This window comes from Lethenteron reissneri, chromosome 9 (assembly GCF_015708825.2).
Source record: "Lethenteron reissneri isolate LAM-NWPU_2019-01 chromosome 9, ASM1570882v1, whole genome shotgun sequence".
In the NCBI taxonomy this organism is placed as follows: domain Eukaryota; kingdom Metazoa; phylum Chordata; class Hyperoartia; order Petromyzontiformes; family Petromyzontidae; genus Lethenteron; species Lethenteron reissneri.
Window position 1 is genome coordinate 13,541,561 of NC_083787.1, and position 17,657 is coordinate 13,559,217.

Sequence of the window (17,657 nt, forward strand, 5' to 3'; positions counted from 1 at the left end):
GCATTTGGAGTTGGCGCTCGCGCACAAGAGGTCGAAGGGATTTTCTCCGGTGGCATTTTCACCGGTGGCATTTCCCTGCCGCCGGGGATAGCCGGGCTAGGCGCAAGCGGCGCAAGGCGGCACAGGCGGAGTCTACGCGGGTAAGGGCCGAGGTGAACGCTGGGCCTGTCCCGAGGAGGGGAAGCCACGCGGTGCCGTCAGAGACCGGCGCTGTCCTCGCGCCAACTTGGCCATGGCACAATGGGGGCTTCTCTGCGCGGGCGGCAGGTAATGCCACCCCCACCGGGGACCCCTGCGTATCCTGCACCCGACGCCTCCCTCCTCCCCCTCCCTCGCTCCACCCCCACCCTCCCTCGCTCCCTCACTCACTCCTCCCCTCACCATGTGAATCTTGTCGTGGCTTTTAAAGGACCCCTGTAGCCCCTTGTGTGTGTGTTTGTGGTGGGAGTGGTGGTGTTAGTGGTCAGCAGGCCTGCTCATAGGAACGGGGGCAATTTGTTCAAGGCCTTGCACAAACGAGGAGCCCTTAGCGGGTCAGTATTTTCGTCGCTTCTGAATAAGAGGGCTGCACCGTGGTATTCTGCCCCGGGTCTGCAGGAACTTACGAGCAGCCCTGGCGTGCTTAGTGCACTGCACAGCGAGCCAGGTGACCCTCTCTTCCGATTCCCGCTCACGGTAAACATCCGCGCTGAAGTATCTCTCCGGGCCACTCCCTTGGCTGGCTCGGCCTTAAATTAATACCTGGCGTGTGTGTCAACATCGACATTGGGGAGTTTTTAAGGTGTTCGAGCGTGGTTTTCGGCTGCATCATTACCTCTTGCGGCAGGCCGGCTTTCGTCGGTGTTCGCTTCGCAATACTTGCCCCAATAGCTGGTGAAGGCTGCACGGGGGATATTTGTCTTTGTGTGGGAGTGGGGAGGTGGGGGAGCTGGCAGAGCAGCATAGTTTTTGGTGGTTCCGTGTTATTGGCTGTTTTTTTTAGCGGACTGCTTTTATGACGAATGTCGCAATGTGCAGGTTAACCGCGCGGTATTTCTTATTTATTATCCACGTTTGTAGTGCAGGGACGCCGTGTGAACAAGTACGACGATTAGCTGACGTAAAACAACGTGACTTCTGTAAAATGTAGAGAAATCGGCAACTCCAAGGTTCCACTCTAAGCTGCTTCATCCTTTCAGTCGCGTTGGACGACGTACGAGAGCTGAAATCTGGCCTGGACACATTTTCTGAGCGCGAAGATAATGTTGGGTTGTTTTATTTTAGCAAAAGTCTGCGAGGTGTTTGTCCAAATGTTGTAAGAAATGCAAGCGGTGCGTGTCTTTGACGAGGGCAGCTTTAATCACTGGGCAGAACTTTCCACCCGTGCGGTCTCTGGTCTTGCAGGGGTTCTGCGTGGCCGTGCGTGGCTCTGCATGGCCACCCACCACAACCAACAAACGCCGTTCATGGCTACGGCAGCGGCGAAACAACTCGACGTCTCGCTCGCAGAATGATTATCATTATTATTTAGGTCAAACACAAGCATCACATGTAAACAACACACACGATTGCCACTTTCATGTATCTTTTATTAACGATGTCTAAAATATACATCCGTTGGTCGAGAGGTGTCGGGAACATTCATTGTTGTTGTCATTTAGGCGTTTAGCCGCGTCAGCAAGCAGGTGTTATTGTTTATAGCTCTCATGGAAGATTGCGCCCACTCATGGGGGTTTCATATTTGCTCGTGGAGGCAGTTGACGATCGGCCGAACCAATCCGCCGTCTGCGCGCTTTGATTCTCGGCATTTTTGGCTCGAATCTCCACTCAAATGTGCAGCCCCCGCCGCTCTAGATTGGAAGCGGCCTGGCGGCGGTGCGCATGTACGCTGGGATTTATTAATTGACGAAATGTTCTCTCCGTGTTAACACGGGCGACTCCGCGACGTCTTTGTGTTGCGGGCGCGAGCGGTAAATCCTGGACGCCGCTTGTTTCAAACGCGGCGCGGTGATTAATTGAATTCGGGGGCCATAAGTTCAACATTTTCAGTCGTTTGAATGTGCCAGCCGAGGTGGATTGCTGACATTTAACCCCCGCGATGTGCTTTTGCGACTGGGAGCGGTGGCCTCCGTTTATTTATGCCCGAGAGTGAGCGATGATGCGTGCGTTAAACTGCCCCCCCTCCTCCTCCAGCTCCCTCCGCCCCCCTACGTGAGCGCACGTGAGCGGGCGTGAGTCGAGTACACGCACGCGCATGCGCTCACACACACACACATTCATTCACACGCACATGCACTTACACACACACACATTCATTCACATGCACTTACACACACACACATTCATTCACACGCACATGCACTTACACACACACACATTCATTCACACGCACATGCACTCACACACACACACATTCATTCACACGCACATGCACTTACAAAGACAAAGATCCCCCCGTGTAGCCTTCACAGACCGTTGGGGAAAGTGCTGTTAGCGAGCACCTAATTAAGGCGGCACCGCACACGAGGGGGTGGGTGCCTAGCACCACGCCCGACCGCTTTTGTCTCCCTAGTGGCGATGTTTACACCAGGTACTAATTTGAGGCTGAGTCGACCTAGGGGAGGCCCAGTACCGGTTCAGATAATCGTCAGCGGTGTTAGCTGTGAACGGGAATTTCGAGTCGCATTCCTATCACTGAAACCCACTCTCATGTACTGACGCACACACACGTGTACTGACACACATACACACACGTGTACAGTGCTCCCACACGTTCACATGCACAACATACGCAACGCTCGCCGGGCCACCGCTCACTCGGACACTCGCACGCAAAGACACGCAAACTGGCACGCCTAAACGCACTCGCACACTCACACATTTACACTCACTTGAACACACACTTGAACACACTCACCTACTCGCGCACACGCACTCACTCACGCACGCGTGCCGGGCTCGGCTCTCTGGCGCTCGCTCAGCGCTCTCCGGCACTCGGCGAGGGGGCGGACACTGCCGTGGCCGCGGCGGGGCGGGTAGCGCGTGAGACCCCGGCGCCGCACGCGGGTGGACGCACGCGGGTGGACGCGAGCGTTCGGGCGCGGAGCGAGCTGCGCGAGCACACTCCGTGAGGCGGTGCCCTGCAGGGGCACCGCAGCGATGAGAGGGGGACGAGGAGGAGGGGTGAGTGGGTGGGTGGGTGCGCGTGCCCTTTCGCACGTGGTGCATGTGGCTTGTAAGAGGAGTGAGTGGTGTGAAAGTGGCCGTATGTTTCGGTTGTTTGTTTCGCCCCCTGCCACCCGTGCTGTCGACTACCTGCCCCCTGTTCAAGTGCAAGCGAAAATAATTTATGTTCTACCTTGGCTATGACTTGATTGCATCTTTCGCCTTTAAAAAAAATGTCGCCTGCTGTTTTTGTGCAGCGCATTGGTGTGCGGGTACATGTAGATGCCATGCACATTGTCTTGCGTTTAGCACTCGGGGCCTGTGCGAGGTGTCTTGGCGTGACAGGCAAGCCGAGAGCGCACGTCTCTTGTACACCTTTACTCTTGCAGCGTTGAGCTGTCCTTATGGCTCGTCCATATTTATCTATGCTCAATCTTGATTTGAAGCTTTCGTCACTGCAGGAATCCGTACTCTTTGGTTCTTTCGGTAAAGTCACGTAGGTAGAAATAAAATCAAATAAATCACGACGTTTCGAACGCAACGCAAGAGTTCGTCTTCAGGTGAAAATCGCAATAGCTGCGATGTCTGCTACGAGCAGCACGCTGTCTGCTTATCTATGCCCCTTAACCAATGTTCATCCACTTTGTAAATCCACAGCTGGATGAAGGCCACCTTAACGATGTATCACTATATTAGTATTTTCCACGTAAGGCCCACTGAGCTCTATAGCTCTTTCAGAAGCGACCTGAACACAATTGATAGCTAAACGAAGGTGATTATCATGGGGCAATGCACATCAGCCAAATACTCTAAACGCCTGTTTTCTAATGCCGTATATCCGTCTTGGGAGTTATTTAACCATACTTCGCCACGCCGGTGAGTGCAGGTTGCAGCAGGTAGACATCACTCGCCACTGTAATCAATCTTGGGTCGCCAGGTTCATAGTACAAGTGTGCCAACTGCTGCGCCACCGCTCCATCCCACGACTAATTAACGTGACAGTGTACGGAGATTTTATTATTTTACGTTTTGTTATTATTTTTATTTACTTAACGTATTATTGGCAGGAGGTTTGCTTGTTTGTGTAATTGTGTTGATTTCCCCCGGTGGCGCTGAGTGGGAGGCACTGGGTTTTGGGGCACTCCCACGCACAGGTGCAGGGTTGGGGATGGGGGTAAGATGGGAAGCAGGCCCAGTAACCGTCCGTGGCACGGGATTGGCACGTGTTGGCACACACGTGTGATCGGGGGTGGTGTTCGCGGCGGCTGATGCTGGCACTCGCCGAGAAATGCACGCGAAGGCTGCACGTCACCATCTTCACGATCAACCAGAATCACCATCTTCATTATAAACCACGATCACCATCTTCATGATCAACGAGGATCACCATCTTCACGATCAACGAGGATCACCATCTTCACGATCAACGAGGATCACCATCTTCACGATCAACCACGATCATCTTCACGATCAACCAGGATCACCATCTTCATTATAAACCACGATCACCATCTTCACGATCAACCACGATCACCATCTTCACGATCAACGAGGATCACCATCTTCACGATCAACCACGATCACCATCTTCACGATCAACCAGGATCACCATCTTCATTATAAACCACGATCACCAACTTCACGATCAACGAGGATCGCCATCTTCACGATCAGCGAGGATCGCCAACTTCACGATCAACGAGGATCGCCATCTTCACGATCAACCACGATCGCCATCTTCACGATCAACCACGATCGCCATCTTCACGATCAACCACGATCGCCATCTTCACGATCAACCACGATCGCCATCTTCACGATCAACCACGATCGCCATCTTCACGATCAACCACGATCGCCATCTTCACGATCAACCACGATCGCCATCTTCACGATCAACCACGATCGCCATCTTCACGATCAACCACGATCGCCATCTTCACGATCAACCACGATCGCCATCTTCACGATCAACCACGATCGCCATCTTCACGATCAACCACGATCGCCATCTTCACGATCAACCACGATCGCCATCTTCACTATCAACGAGGATCGCCATCTTCACTATCAACGAGGATCGCCATCTTCACGATCAACCAGGATCGCCATCTTCACGATCAACCAGGATCGCCATCTTCACTATAAACCACGATCGCCATCTTCACGATCAACCACGATCGCCATCTTCACGATCAACCACGATCGCCATCTTCACGATCAACCACGATCGCCATCTTCACGATCAACCACGATCGCCATCTTCACGATCAACCACGATCGCCATCTTCACGATCAACCACGATCGCCATCTTCACGATCAACCACGATCGCCATCTTCACGATCAACCACGATCGCCATCTTCACGATCAACCACGATCGCCATCTTCACGATCAACCACGATCGCCATCTTCACGATCAACCACGATCGCCATCTTCACGATCAACCACGATCGCCATCTTCACGATCAACCACGATCGCCATCTTCACGATCAACCACGATCGCCATCTTCACGATCAACCACGATCGCCATCTTCACGATCAACCACGATCGCCATCTTCACGATCAACCACGATCGCCATCTTCACGATCAACCACGATCGCCATCTTCACGATCAACCACGATCGCCATCTTCACGATCAACCACGATCGCCATCTTCACGATCAACCACGATCGCCATCTTCACGATCAACCACGATCGCCATCTTCACGATCAACCACGATCGCCATCTTCACGATCAACCACGATCGCCATCTTCACGATCAACCACGATCGCCATCTTCACGATCAACCACGATCGCCATCTTCACGATCAACCACGATCGCCATCTTCACGATCAACCACGATCGCCATCTTCACGATCAACCACGATCGCCATCTTCACGATCAACCACGATCGCCATCTTCACGATCAACCACGATCGCCATCTTCACGATCAACCACGATCGCCATCTTCACGATCAACCACGATCGCCATCTTCACGATCAACCACGATCGCCATCTTCACGATCAACCACGATCGCCATCTTCACGATCAACCACGATCGCCATCTTCACGATCAACCACGATCGCCATCTTCACGATCAACCACGATCGCCATCTTCACGATCAACCACGATCGCCATCTTCACGATCAACCACGATCGCCATCTTCACGATCAACCACGATCGCCATCTTCACGATCAACCACGATCGCCATCTTCACGATCAACCACGATCGCCATCTTCACGATCAACCACGATCGCCATCTTCACGATCAACCACGATCGCCATCTTCACGATCAACCACGATCGCCATCTTCACGATCAACCACGATCGCCATCTTCACGATCAACCACGATCGCCATCTTCACGATCAACCACGATCGCCATCTTCACGATCAACCACGATCGCCATCTTCACGATCAACCACGATCGCCATCTTCACGATCAACCACGATCGCCATCTTCACGATCAACCACGATCGCCATCTTCACGATCAACCACGATCGCCATCTTCACGATCAACCACGATCGCCATCTTCACGATCAACCACGATCGCCATCTTCACGATCAACCACGATCGCCATCTTCACGATCAACCACGATCGCCATCTTCACGATCAACCACGATCGCCATCTTCACGATCAACCACGATCGCCATCTTCACGATCAACCACGATCGCCATCTTCACGATCAACCACGATCGCCATCTTCACGATCAACCACGATCGCCATCTTCACGATCAACCACGATCGCCATCTTCACGATCAACCACGATCGCCATCTTCACGATCAACCACGATCGCCATCTTCACGATCAACCACGATCGCCATCTTCACGATCAACCACGATCGCCATCTTCACGATCAACCACGATCGCCATCTTCACGATCAACCACGATCGCCATCTTCACGATCAACCACGATCGCCATCTTCACGATCAACCACGATCGCCATCTTCACGATCAACCACGATCGCCATCTTCACGATCAACCACGATCGCCATCTTCACGATCAACCACGATCGCCATCTTCACGATCAACCACGATCGCCATCTTCACGATCAACCACGATCGCCATCTTCACGATCAACCACGATCGCCATCTTCACGATCAACCACGATCGCCATCTTCACGATCACCACGATCGCCATCTTCACGATCAACCACGATCGCCATCTTCACGATCAACCACGATCGCCATCTTCACGATCAACCACGATCGCCATCTTCACGATCAACCACGATCGCCATCTTCACGATCAACCACGATCGCCATCTTCACGATCAACCACGATCGCCATCTTCACGATCAACCACGATCGCCATCTTCACGATCACCACGATCGCCATCTTCACGATCAACCACGATCGCCATCTTCACGATCAACCACGATCGCCATCTTCACGATCAACCACGATCGCCATCTTCACGATCAACCACGATCGCCATCTTCACGATCAACCACGATCGCCATCTTCACGATCAACCACGATCGCCATCTTCACGATCAACCACGATCGCCATCTTCACGATCAACCACGATCGCCATCTTCACGATCAACCACGATCGCCATCTTCACGATCAACCACGATCGCCATCTTCACGATCAACCACGATCGCCATCTTCACGATCAACACGATCGCCATCTTCACGATCAACCACGATCGCCATCTTCACGATCAACCACGATCGCCATCTTCACGATCAACCACGATCGCCATCTTCACGATCAACCACGATCGCCATCTTCACGATCAACCACGATCGCCATCTTCACGATCAACCACGATCGCCATCTTCACGATCAACCACGATCGCCATCTTCACGATCAACCACGATCGCCATCTTCACGATCAACCACGATCGCCATCTTCACGATCAACCACGATCGCCATCTTCACGATCAACCACGATCGCCATCTTCACGATCAACCACGATCGCCATCTTCACGATCAACCACGATCGCCATCTTCACGATCAACCACGATCGCCATCTTCACGATCAACCACGATCGCCATCTTCACGATCAACCACGATCGCCATCTTCACGATCAACCACGATCGCCATCTTCACGATCAACCACGATCGCCATCTTCACGATCAACCACGATCGCCATCTTCACGATCAACCACGATCGCCATCTTCACGATCAACCACGATCGCCATCTTCACGATCAACCACGATCGCCATCTTCACGATCAACCACGATCGCCATCTTCACGATCAACCACGATCGCCATCTTCACGATCAACCACGATCGCCATCTTCACGATCAACCACGATCGCCATCTTCACGATCAACCACGATCGCCATCTTCACGATCAACCACGATCGCCATCTTCACGATCAACCACGATCGCCATCTTCACGATCAACCACGATCGCCATCTTCACGATCAACCACGATCGCCATCTTCACGATCAACCACGATCGCCATCTTCACGATCAACCACGATCGCCATCTTCACGATCAACCACGATCGCCATCTTCACGATCAACCACGATCGCCATCTTCACGATCAACCACGATCGCCATCTTCACGATCAACCACGATGGCCATCTTCACGATCAACCACGATGGCCATCTTCACGATCAACCACGATGGCCATCTTCACGATCAACCACGATCGCCATCTTCACGATCAACCACGATCGCCATCTTCACGATCAACCACGATCGCCATCTTCACGATCAACCACGATCGCCATCTTCACGATCAACCACGATCGCCATCTTCACGATCAACCACGATCGCCATCTTCACGATCAACCACGATCGCCATCTTCACGATCAACCACGATCGCCATCTTCACGATCAACCACGATCGCCATCTTCACGATCAACCACGATCGCCATCTTCACGATCAACCACGATCGCCATCTTCACGATCAACCACGATCGCCATCTTCACGATCAACCACGATCGCCATCTTCACGATCAACCACGATCGCCATCTTCACGATCAACCACGATCGCCATCTTCACGATCAACCACGATCGCCATCTTCACGATCAACCACGATCGCCATCTTCACGATCAACCACGATCGCCATCTTCACGATCAACTCACTGCCGGATGAAGGTTTCCTCGAGTCGTCGACAATCGTTCCGAGTCCGTTGATTCAACAGTCCACGTAATTCCGGCACTAGGGTTGATTTTTACCGCTCCACCTCTGCCGAGGACGCCCTGTCCGGCACGTGTCCTTCTCTTCGGCTGCCACTCTTGCCGCGAGCCCCCACCACCAGGTGGTCATCCCCGGCCACGACACGTGTGCCGCCCAAGCCCCACTCGCGTTTGACAGTCGGTACGCTGTGTTAACTCGCGAGCGTTTAATCCAATCCGCTCTGTCTCCTCTCTTGTCTCTTCCCCAAGGTAATTCCCAGCGTGTACGTCTCAAAGCTTCTTTTGCACAATTTTCCAGCTTTTTCGTTTCCATTCTCGTTTGCGAACGTTGCGCGTTCGTATCGCCGTGCCCAAACAAAACACATCATTTGCTGCCATTTGTGGGTTGTGTGGGAAATAGTTTGGTAACAATGTGGCCACTTCAACAAATGGCTGGAAGGCGTCGAACCTAGAAGGCTGATAGGCTGATGGACTAAATTGATATTTTTTCTTCCCCCTGGGGAAACAGAATCTGTTTATTCATTACGCTTATTTTTTCCGCTGCCATGTAACTCGCATCTGGATTATTGGTGGGGACTCGGGAGACACACGTGACGCCCATTAGTGCTGCACCCTTGCCCCCGTGTAATGTACACTTTGAGAAGTTTTTTGCACGGCCTATTTTTTCACTCGCGTGTCCGGGTCACAACAATATGTTTACATCTGATTTATTTTTTGAGTCACTGCAGTTTCTCATAATTTGCTTCGGGGTCGCGTTAGCGGCGCGAGCAATGCCCGGCCGCCAGCCAAACGCCGACTTCAAAGTACTTTAGGAATACTTGGAGCGTATCTGCCGTTGCCATATTAACTGAATTTTAATGAGCCCATTGTTGACTGGCTCAAAAGGAAGCGAAGCTTTGTCTTAAGCTTCGGCACCACTTTGATGGATTATTTCCCAGCACTGGGAAGTAAATAAACAGCGAGCCTATCCCTCCGCCGCCGAGGGTCCCTTTCAGCTCCTTGGCCGGATTAAACACATCTGAAATTTTCACGCTGAGCTTCCCCTTTGTCTTTGGTTAACGTGCTCCGACATGTTGATGGAGGGCTGTGCGCGCGCGGGGCAGATCAAAGCCCGGCAGTAATGACATCCGTGGCAACACGATATGATTTCTGGACGATTTTATTTCACGGCGGAGGAAAAAACTTCAGAGGTCCGCCTGTTTTGAGGACGCCACGGTTTGTGTTCGGCTCGCACCGCGCGAGCACCTCCTCCGTCTCTCTTCCGGCGTGTTGTCTCTTCACGCCGGCCTCTTCTCCCCCCACCCCGACCCCGTGCCGTCGCCGCTCCCCTGTCCCCCACCCTGCTCAGCTCGCGCCGAGCGTGATTCGGGCCGCAGTAATTTGCCAGCAGATGGAGAGAATTCGAACCCCTCCTTCGCAGCTTTGTCTTCTGCAGGCGCTTTGCTGAATGGCGGGCCCTGGTATGCCTTTCATATATCCCTTCCCCTTCATCGGCTCACACGCTGCTTAATCACTCTGAGTCCCGCGCCCTGGGCAGCACAAAGGACTATCGGCCTCCCCCTATTGTCGAGGGGGGGCCCCCCGTCTTATCGGCCTCCCACCCCCCCGCTCGCCACCCCCTCATTGTCAGGGAGGGGGACCTCATCTTATTACTGCCGTTCGTGACTGCTTCTTTGTCCTAATGGCTGCAAAAAACTTAAGTAAAGTTAGGGCATTACTCCCTTTGTTTGCTCGCCTCTCAGTCACCTCGGCTGCGAGGCACCTCTGTCAGTTGTTTATTTCAAAAGAGGGGGGGCGGTGGAGGCCCTCCACAAGAGAAGGACGCACGATACTTGCTGCCCATTTTTCTCGTCGCGCTCGTGGCTCCCGCTAAGAGCACGCCGCGCGGGAGAGGGGGCGGCAGCCGCTCAAATACGGCTTCGGTTCCGGGGGGGGGGGGGGCACCCTCGGGAGACTGAAACTCATTGCTGGGCGGCGCGTCCCCTCGGCACCGGCGTGAACGTTGGGCGGCTGTCGGAACGTCGGGGCCATGGCTGAGACAAGAGAGAGAGAGATTGGAGGTGGGGGGAGAGAAATCCACCGTTCGCTTTGGGAAGGGTCAAGCGAAAAATGTCAACTGCAGTTAATGGGCCCACTTAGGCAAGCATGCGACTGTCTCCCTTTAACCGGCCAGCAGTGCTGACCCGTGAGCCAGGGCTGCAGTCTCCTCCGTACGTCAAACCAAACGGGACACGTGTTTTGTTTTATTGCTTGAGCAACGAACGTCGAGCGTGCGAGCGAGAGCGAGCGGGCGCGTCCTAACTTGGGAAATGTGCTTCAAAGGCGACGGGATGCTCCGTGAAACCGCTGAGTGCAATGCGCACCGCAACAGAATCTCTAAACACGGAGAGCGGGTAATGTAAGCGCGTTCCACAGGTCGCGCTGAAACGGGCAACGTTTTTTTCAAGTTAAGCCATTTTAACGCGAGTGGGTGTCGTAAATTCATAGCCAGGATTGGTTGAGAGCCCTCCATTTGTATGTCTTTTGCTCCTTCTCATCTTCTCCTACGTAACAGACCATTCGAGGCTATTTTTCAAGTGTTCTGGCTCCGCAGCCCTTTTGATTTGAGATCTGTCGACCCCCGCATTGAGTTTGGTTCAGAAGCGTGAAGGACCTTCGGATGTCGGTCACACGGCTGAGCCTGACTAGACCGAGGAAGCGAAGTTTGGCTTGTCCTTATCGCTCGCACTTATAATTATTATTAATAATGACCTCTGCTGATTTTCTTTTAATTTCTGCGTGTAAACAATAACGGAAGGTCTCCGAAATGACACACGAGGGCCAAGGCGATTTGGACGTGGTCTCGAGCCGACGTCCGCAAACCCGTCAGAGGCCGCTCCGCTCCGGGCGCTCGCCTGCTGAGGAGGGGGACGGGTCCACTTGCCGCCCGTCCCGTCCCACCTGTCTCTCTTGCTGGGAAGTTATCGAACTCCGTCGGCGCTCACTGCCGCCGCTGCTCACTGCCGCCGCCGCTACGTCACCTTTACTTCCCCACGTCCCCGCGACGGTGGCTTGGGGCTAACGTTTCCTCTGGGCGCGACTGCGCCGGGCGTGACGGCCCGTGGAAAGGCAGCGACCGCGCCCGGGCCTCGGCGAGCACACGCCCGCCACCGGGCGCCCCGGGACGCGCGCGGCCAAGAGTTCTTGTTTAATTGACAGCACGTACCGCTCCTCCTCCTTTGCCGACGACGCGGAGGGCAGCGGAGGAGGAGCGGCGCAAACGCGGCGGTTGGCGAAGCGGGGCGGCAGTAAGGGGGGGGGCGGTGACGAGCACGCCGCGTGCGGTGTCGTGGCGGAGGGGCCCCGCGTGCTCGCCGCGGCCGGATGAAGCCCGGCAGCGGCGGCGTGCGAGCTCTCGCTGTCTGTCAGCAGCTGGATTAGCGCGCGGCGCAGCGGCCGCTGGGGCCCCCGCTAAATCAGCAGCCGAGGGATTATGCCCCCGTGTTTGTGTTGTCGCCGTGCCAGGGAGCGCGCGCACAGAAGCTGCCGGCTAAACCAAAACCGCCTCGCACGATTTTTTTATTATTTGGGAGGGGGGGCGGTGAGGGGGGGGAAGAGGTCCGTGGTGTGGAGCGGAAGGTGCGGTGGTGGTGGAGGGCGGGCGGGCGCTTGTAATTTTTTGCGAACTTATTACATGCGATCGCGACGGAGGGCAAGATCCGTTGCCAAATTTCGCGTCACAGCTGCGGAGCGTGGCTTTTGCCGAGAGCCACGGTGACGCTTCTGAAGGCGCGATCGCCGGGTGAGTAGCGGCGCGGGCGGCGTTGCCGAACCACTGACGGCTCGCATTCCTGGGATGAATGAAGTGGATCGCGAGGGCGGTGTTCGTCCTAAGCTATCGCCGTCCATGTTTAGCTGTTTGCACAACAATGTTTGCGGACAATACCGATGTGCGGTGTTTATTTTTAATGCTCCGATTAATGGGATCAGATGCGTTGTGCTCGGAGCAGCAGTTTTCAGAATCGGTGAGCGCTTTGTATGTGTCGCCCGCCGGCAGTGCCGCCGCGTGACTGAAGCACTTTAAAGTTCTGATCGCACGCAGGATCCATTACAGACAATCTCGGGTGCAAGTTGTCATCTCGGCCATTTTGTAATGCACAAGCTGTTTGTGTTGAATTATTGAAAGTGCAGATAAATGTGCCTGTCTCCACAGTAATTAGGGAATGATTAAGATTTCATGCTTTTTTAGACTCATTCCAATGTTGCATTACTGAATCCGTGCCTCTGGCATAATTAACTTGACTCTCATCAATGATTAAAGTTACACACTAAACGTGTTAATATTTAATTCCCAGGAAATTGAAGTGTCATTTACTGCAGTCCTGATTGCAAAGCCCCCTTCTCAAAGATCTCTCTCCTGCTCGCTCTCTGGGCCTTAATAGTAGTGCGTTCTTATTTCATATCTCTATAACCACGCGTACCCATAACGATTATACCATCCTTCCATGGCGATGTCATCTGTCCAGACCCCAGGAGGGAATCCAACCAGGGCACTGCCACTCAGCAGCATAAAAGCTCCCGTGGGGGGTGGGGTTTTGTTTGGGCTCTGGCTGGCAGCAGCAGCAATGATGAGTCCCCCAGTCACGATATGTTTGATGTATGTGCACCCAATGAATATATGCATAAGCGTCCTGTGTATATTCACTGCGTCAGCGTCTGTCATAAATTAAAATTGTGTTAAGTGAATTGCCCATTAGTTAATGCGTCACTTGCGCCCCCCTTTTCAGTCGCAGACCACCCCACCCACACCCCACTCACCTACCCCTACCAAGGCTGTGAGTTTTGCCCAGAGGGGTGGGGGGGGGGGGGCTCTGAATGAAGAGGCAGGCGGGCAGGGCAGGGTTAATTTGGCCTGCGTCGGCATAGCGCCTTGGTGCAGATTGGAGGTCGTTAAACGCATGCCAGGTGAATCGGCTGTTTTGCAAAAGTGTGTCAGACAAAGGTGAGAGCAACCAGAACTTCGGAGCAACAGATCCCCTAATCCCTCCCCACTGCTTAGCCCGGCTTCCAAAGCAGCCGCTTGGAAAGTTCAAAGACAGAGCCAGTCTTGGGCCCTCCCCTTTTCCTTGTGTTATAATTGGCTCTTTTATGAAGCCCTGAGCTTCATGGTTGGTTAGTGGCTCTAACAGGCAGCGCTGGATTTATTCCCTCGCTCGTGTATTGAAATCTGCTGCTGCGAAAAACTCAACGAGCACGGCGGCCACAGTGACGCCCCTGTGGTGCCAACATGCAGTGGCATGGTGTGGTTGGCATGAGCCCTGGTGCAAGGATTAAATGGGGCCTACACCTGGCCAATTTCCTCCCCACGCCCCCTCAACTCCTCTTCATAGCTCGGTGCCTGGGCCCCTTCGGTCTGAGGACCTTGGTGCAGTTGCACCGCCTGCACACTCGATTGCTGTGCCGTGGTGCCACCCTGGTGTTGCTATGGTGGTCCCTTTGCTAGGCTTGGAGCAGTTCACACCCAACCCATACATGCAATTAGATTGTCACAATTCTGTTAAAAATAATTTAAAATAAAATTTTCTCCATCTTGTTCGCATTATTTATTCGTGCTATATTTCTAACTTTTGTACACTTTTGCTCACTCCACCGGCAAGGTAACCTTTGCGTCCTTGTGTCATTTTCACGAACAGCGAAATAACCGACTCCCACGCAAACGACGTGAGCCCGAGGAATGGCGCTTGGTTGTCTATGGGGCGCCTCTCCGTCGTTCCCCATCTGTCCCAGCGCCCGGCTCTCTTTTCGACAAGCGTGGTGCGTCTCCGAACAGCGTCGCCGCCCTCTCCATCGGCTCTAGCAAAGGCCGCGTTTGCGCATTTCTGCATCGTTGTGCGTGCTGCAAGCATGTAACATTTTATTATTATTACTATTAATTTGTATTATTTTTCATTGTGACAATCACACCTGGCGTTTATGTGCTGGCGAAGGTGTAAACTACGATTGGAGCAGTGCGCGCACGGCTTCGTGGAAGCCGGAAACTCCTCACGATTGCCAGCGCACGCCTCGCAACGCTCGCCCATCCGTGCGGGACGCTAAAGCAGCGCAGATGTTGTCCTCGGCAGTGTTGTACTATACTGAAATGATAAAATCCACCTCCATGGCATAACGATGACAATTGGAACGTGGTTAATACGTGATGTAAAACATATATATAACATGAAAATTTTTATTTTAAACAAATCGAAAAAAATAAATAGCATTTTAACAAATGTTGTAAAAATTGCATGTTGTGTTTTGAAATTTAGCATGTGATATCGCATATGTATGCATGTGCATGTACCCGCGCGTGTGTGTGTGTATGGGGAGCGGCAGTGTAGCTGTTAGCTCGCTATGCTACAAACCTGGCGACCCGAGTTCGATTCCCACTCATGGCGAACACCAGTGACGATTATCTGAACCGGTCCTGGGCCTCCTCTAGGTCGACTCAGCCTCAAATGAGTACCTAATATGGTGTATAGACATCTCCACTAGGGAGACAAAGGCAGCCAGGCGTGGTGCTGGCCACCCACCCCCTCGTGTGCCGTTCCAGCCTTCATAGGTGCTCGCTAACAGCACTTGCCCCAACAGTCTGTTCAGGCTATATGGGGGATCTTTGTCTTCGTGGGGAGCAGTTGCGTGGCTAGCGCTCTGCTCTACGATGCCAGCAATGCGAGTTCAATTCGCGGCCACGGCTAGCATCAGTGACGACTCACCTGTGCCGGTGCTGGGCCTCCGCTAGCTAGATCGACTTGGGCCTCGAACGAGTAGCCGGTGCAAACGTGCAGACATCGGCACTCGGCAGGAAAAACATTGGCCAGGCGTGGCGATGGCTCACGCGGCCACCCTTTCGTCGCTGTGCCAGCCTCGCTAGTGGCTCGCTGACAGTAACAGCCGTCCGTGCAGCTGCACGGGAAGGGGATCTGTGTCTGTGCTACAGGTGGTATTGGGGTAGAGTCGGGCTCGGGGGTGGTTGATATTTGAGGTGCGGGATGTGAGCGAGGGGAACTGTGAGGGGGTTCTCAACCGTAGAGAACGTCGCCAAAGTCGCGAGTGCCGCCCTTCGTGCATCCTCATCTCAGCCTTCCCATTCCATACAAGCCTCCAGGACAGGAGCCCTGAACTCTGAACTCTTCTTTCCTTATGAGTCGGTGCACATTTTTACGTACAGAAGTCCTCACTTGACGCTTTCTCACGCTTCAGCACGGTTCTTTTATTCGGGAACGCTTTTTGCACGACGCGGGAACACGCTTCGTCGTAACGCGGTCTCTGAGCGGTCGATGACGAACTACTTTCTCGAGCTGCCTGGTTGAGCAGCAGAGTGATGCGGTACGAGGAACGAAACATTGCACGGCGTCGTTGTGCCCTCATCTCAGTGCTTTGTCCCTCCGTGGCATGGACTGCAGGCAGATTTTTATAGTGCAAATGTGATTCGGTCTTGTACAGTAATTCTTCGCTTTGAACACTCTCTTCGCTTAATGAGGCACTTCCAAGGAACGCATCACCCGCCTTAAACGAGCGATTTTACTGTGCGTGTTTGTACATTTTAAAAATCATAATTTAGAAAAAAAAATTCAATTGACTTTAGACGGAGGCTTTCCCAAGCCGTGTCAGCTTATGAGGGTTGCGAGAGGAGTACACTTCACCACGCTGGTCAGCGCGGCTTGGCGAGGGTGGCGGTGGGACGGAGACGCTCCTCCCTGTGCCGCTGATGTTTACCTGTGGCTGGGAATCCAACTCGGTCACTGGGCTTTGAAAGCGTGGTGTGCAAGCCACTGCACCGTCACTCTCCCGGGAAATAACTGTGCATTTGCATACCTGTTAGGTAGGGATATTCATTGTCTAATTAGGCGTGGTGGTGCAATAGTTGCTGTGTTACACCGTGAACCCAGTGACCCGAGTTTGTTTCCGGGCCATGGCTAACGTCGAGTGATATCTGATCTCACCCTGGGCACCTCCATAAACAATTCGCACCGAGTGGTGAAGTACGGTCAAACAACCGCCACGCGCCGATGTGGTGTTGAGAAGGCCTCTATCCAGTGATGGATTGACAAAGAGCTGCACATTTGTAATAAGTGGTTTATTTCAGTGTATCATTTAGGGTGGATATTTATGACATGCATGCGTGTGTGTGGTTATATAGGGAGTGGTAGTATCGTGGTTAGAGCACTGCACTCATTTGAACTCGAATCCTGGCCACAGCTAACATCAGTGGCGAATATCCGGACTGGTCTTGGGTCTGTCCTAGGTTGACTTGGCCTTAAAAGATGTCCCGGTTTGATGCGTAGAAATCAGAACGTGGGGAGACTAAAGCAGCCGAGCGTGGCGCTGATGACAACGGCC

General features: G+C 53.3%; 1 protein-coding gene across 11 annotated transcripts in view; it reads left to right on the forward strand.

The window, feature by feature from the left end:
* The window catches only part of ZFHX3 (zinc finger homeobox 3), a 247,930-nt gene that overhangs the window by 123,880 nt on the left and 106,393 nt on the right, over positions 1–17,657 (forward strand). Inside the window, exon 1 of one of the 11 annotated variants that reach the window (XM_061548418.1) lies at positions 15,011–15,092. The exons of the other annotated variants lie outside the window; for them this stretch is intronic. The gene's annotated coding sequence lies outside the window, so the exon portion shown is untranslated. Of the gene's footprint in view, positions 1–15,010; positions 15,093–17,657 lie in introns of those variants that run through there. 11 annotated transcript variants of the gene reach the window in all.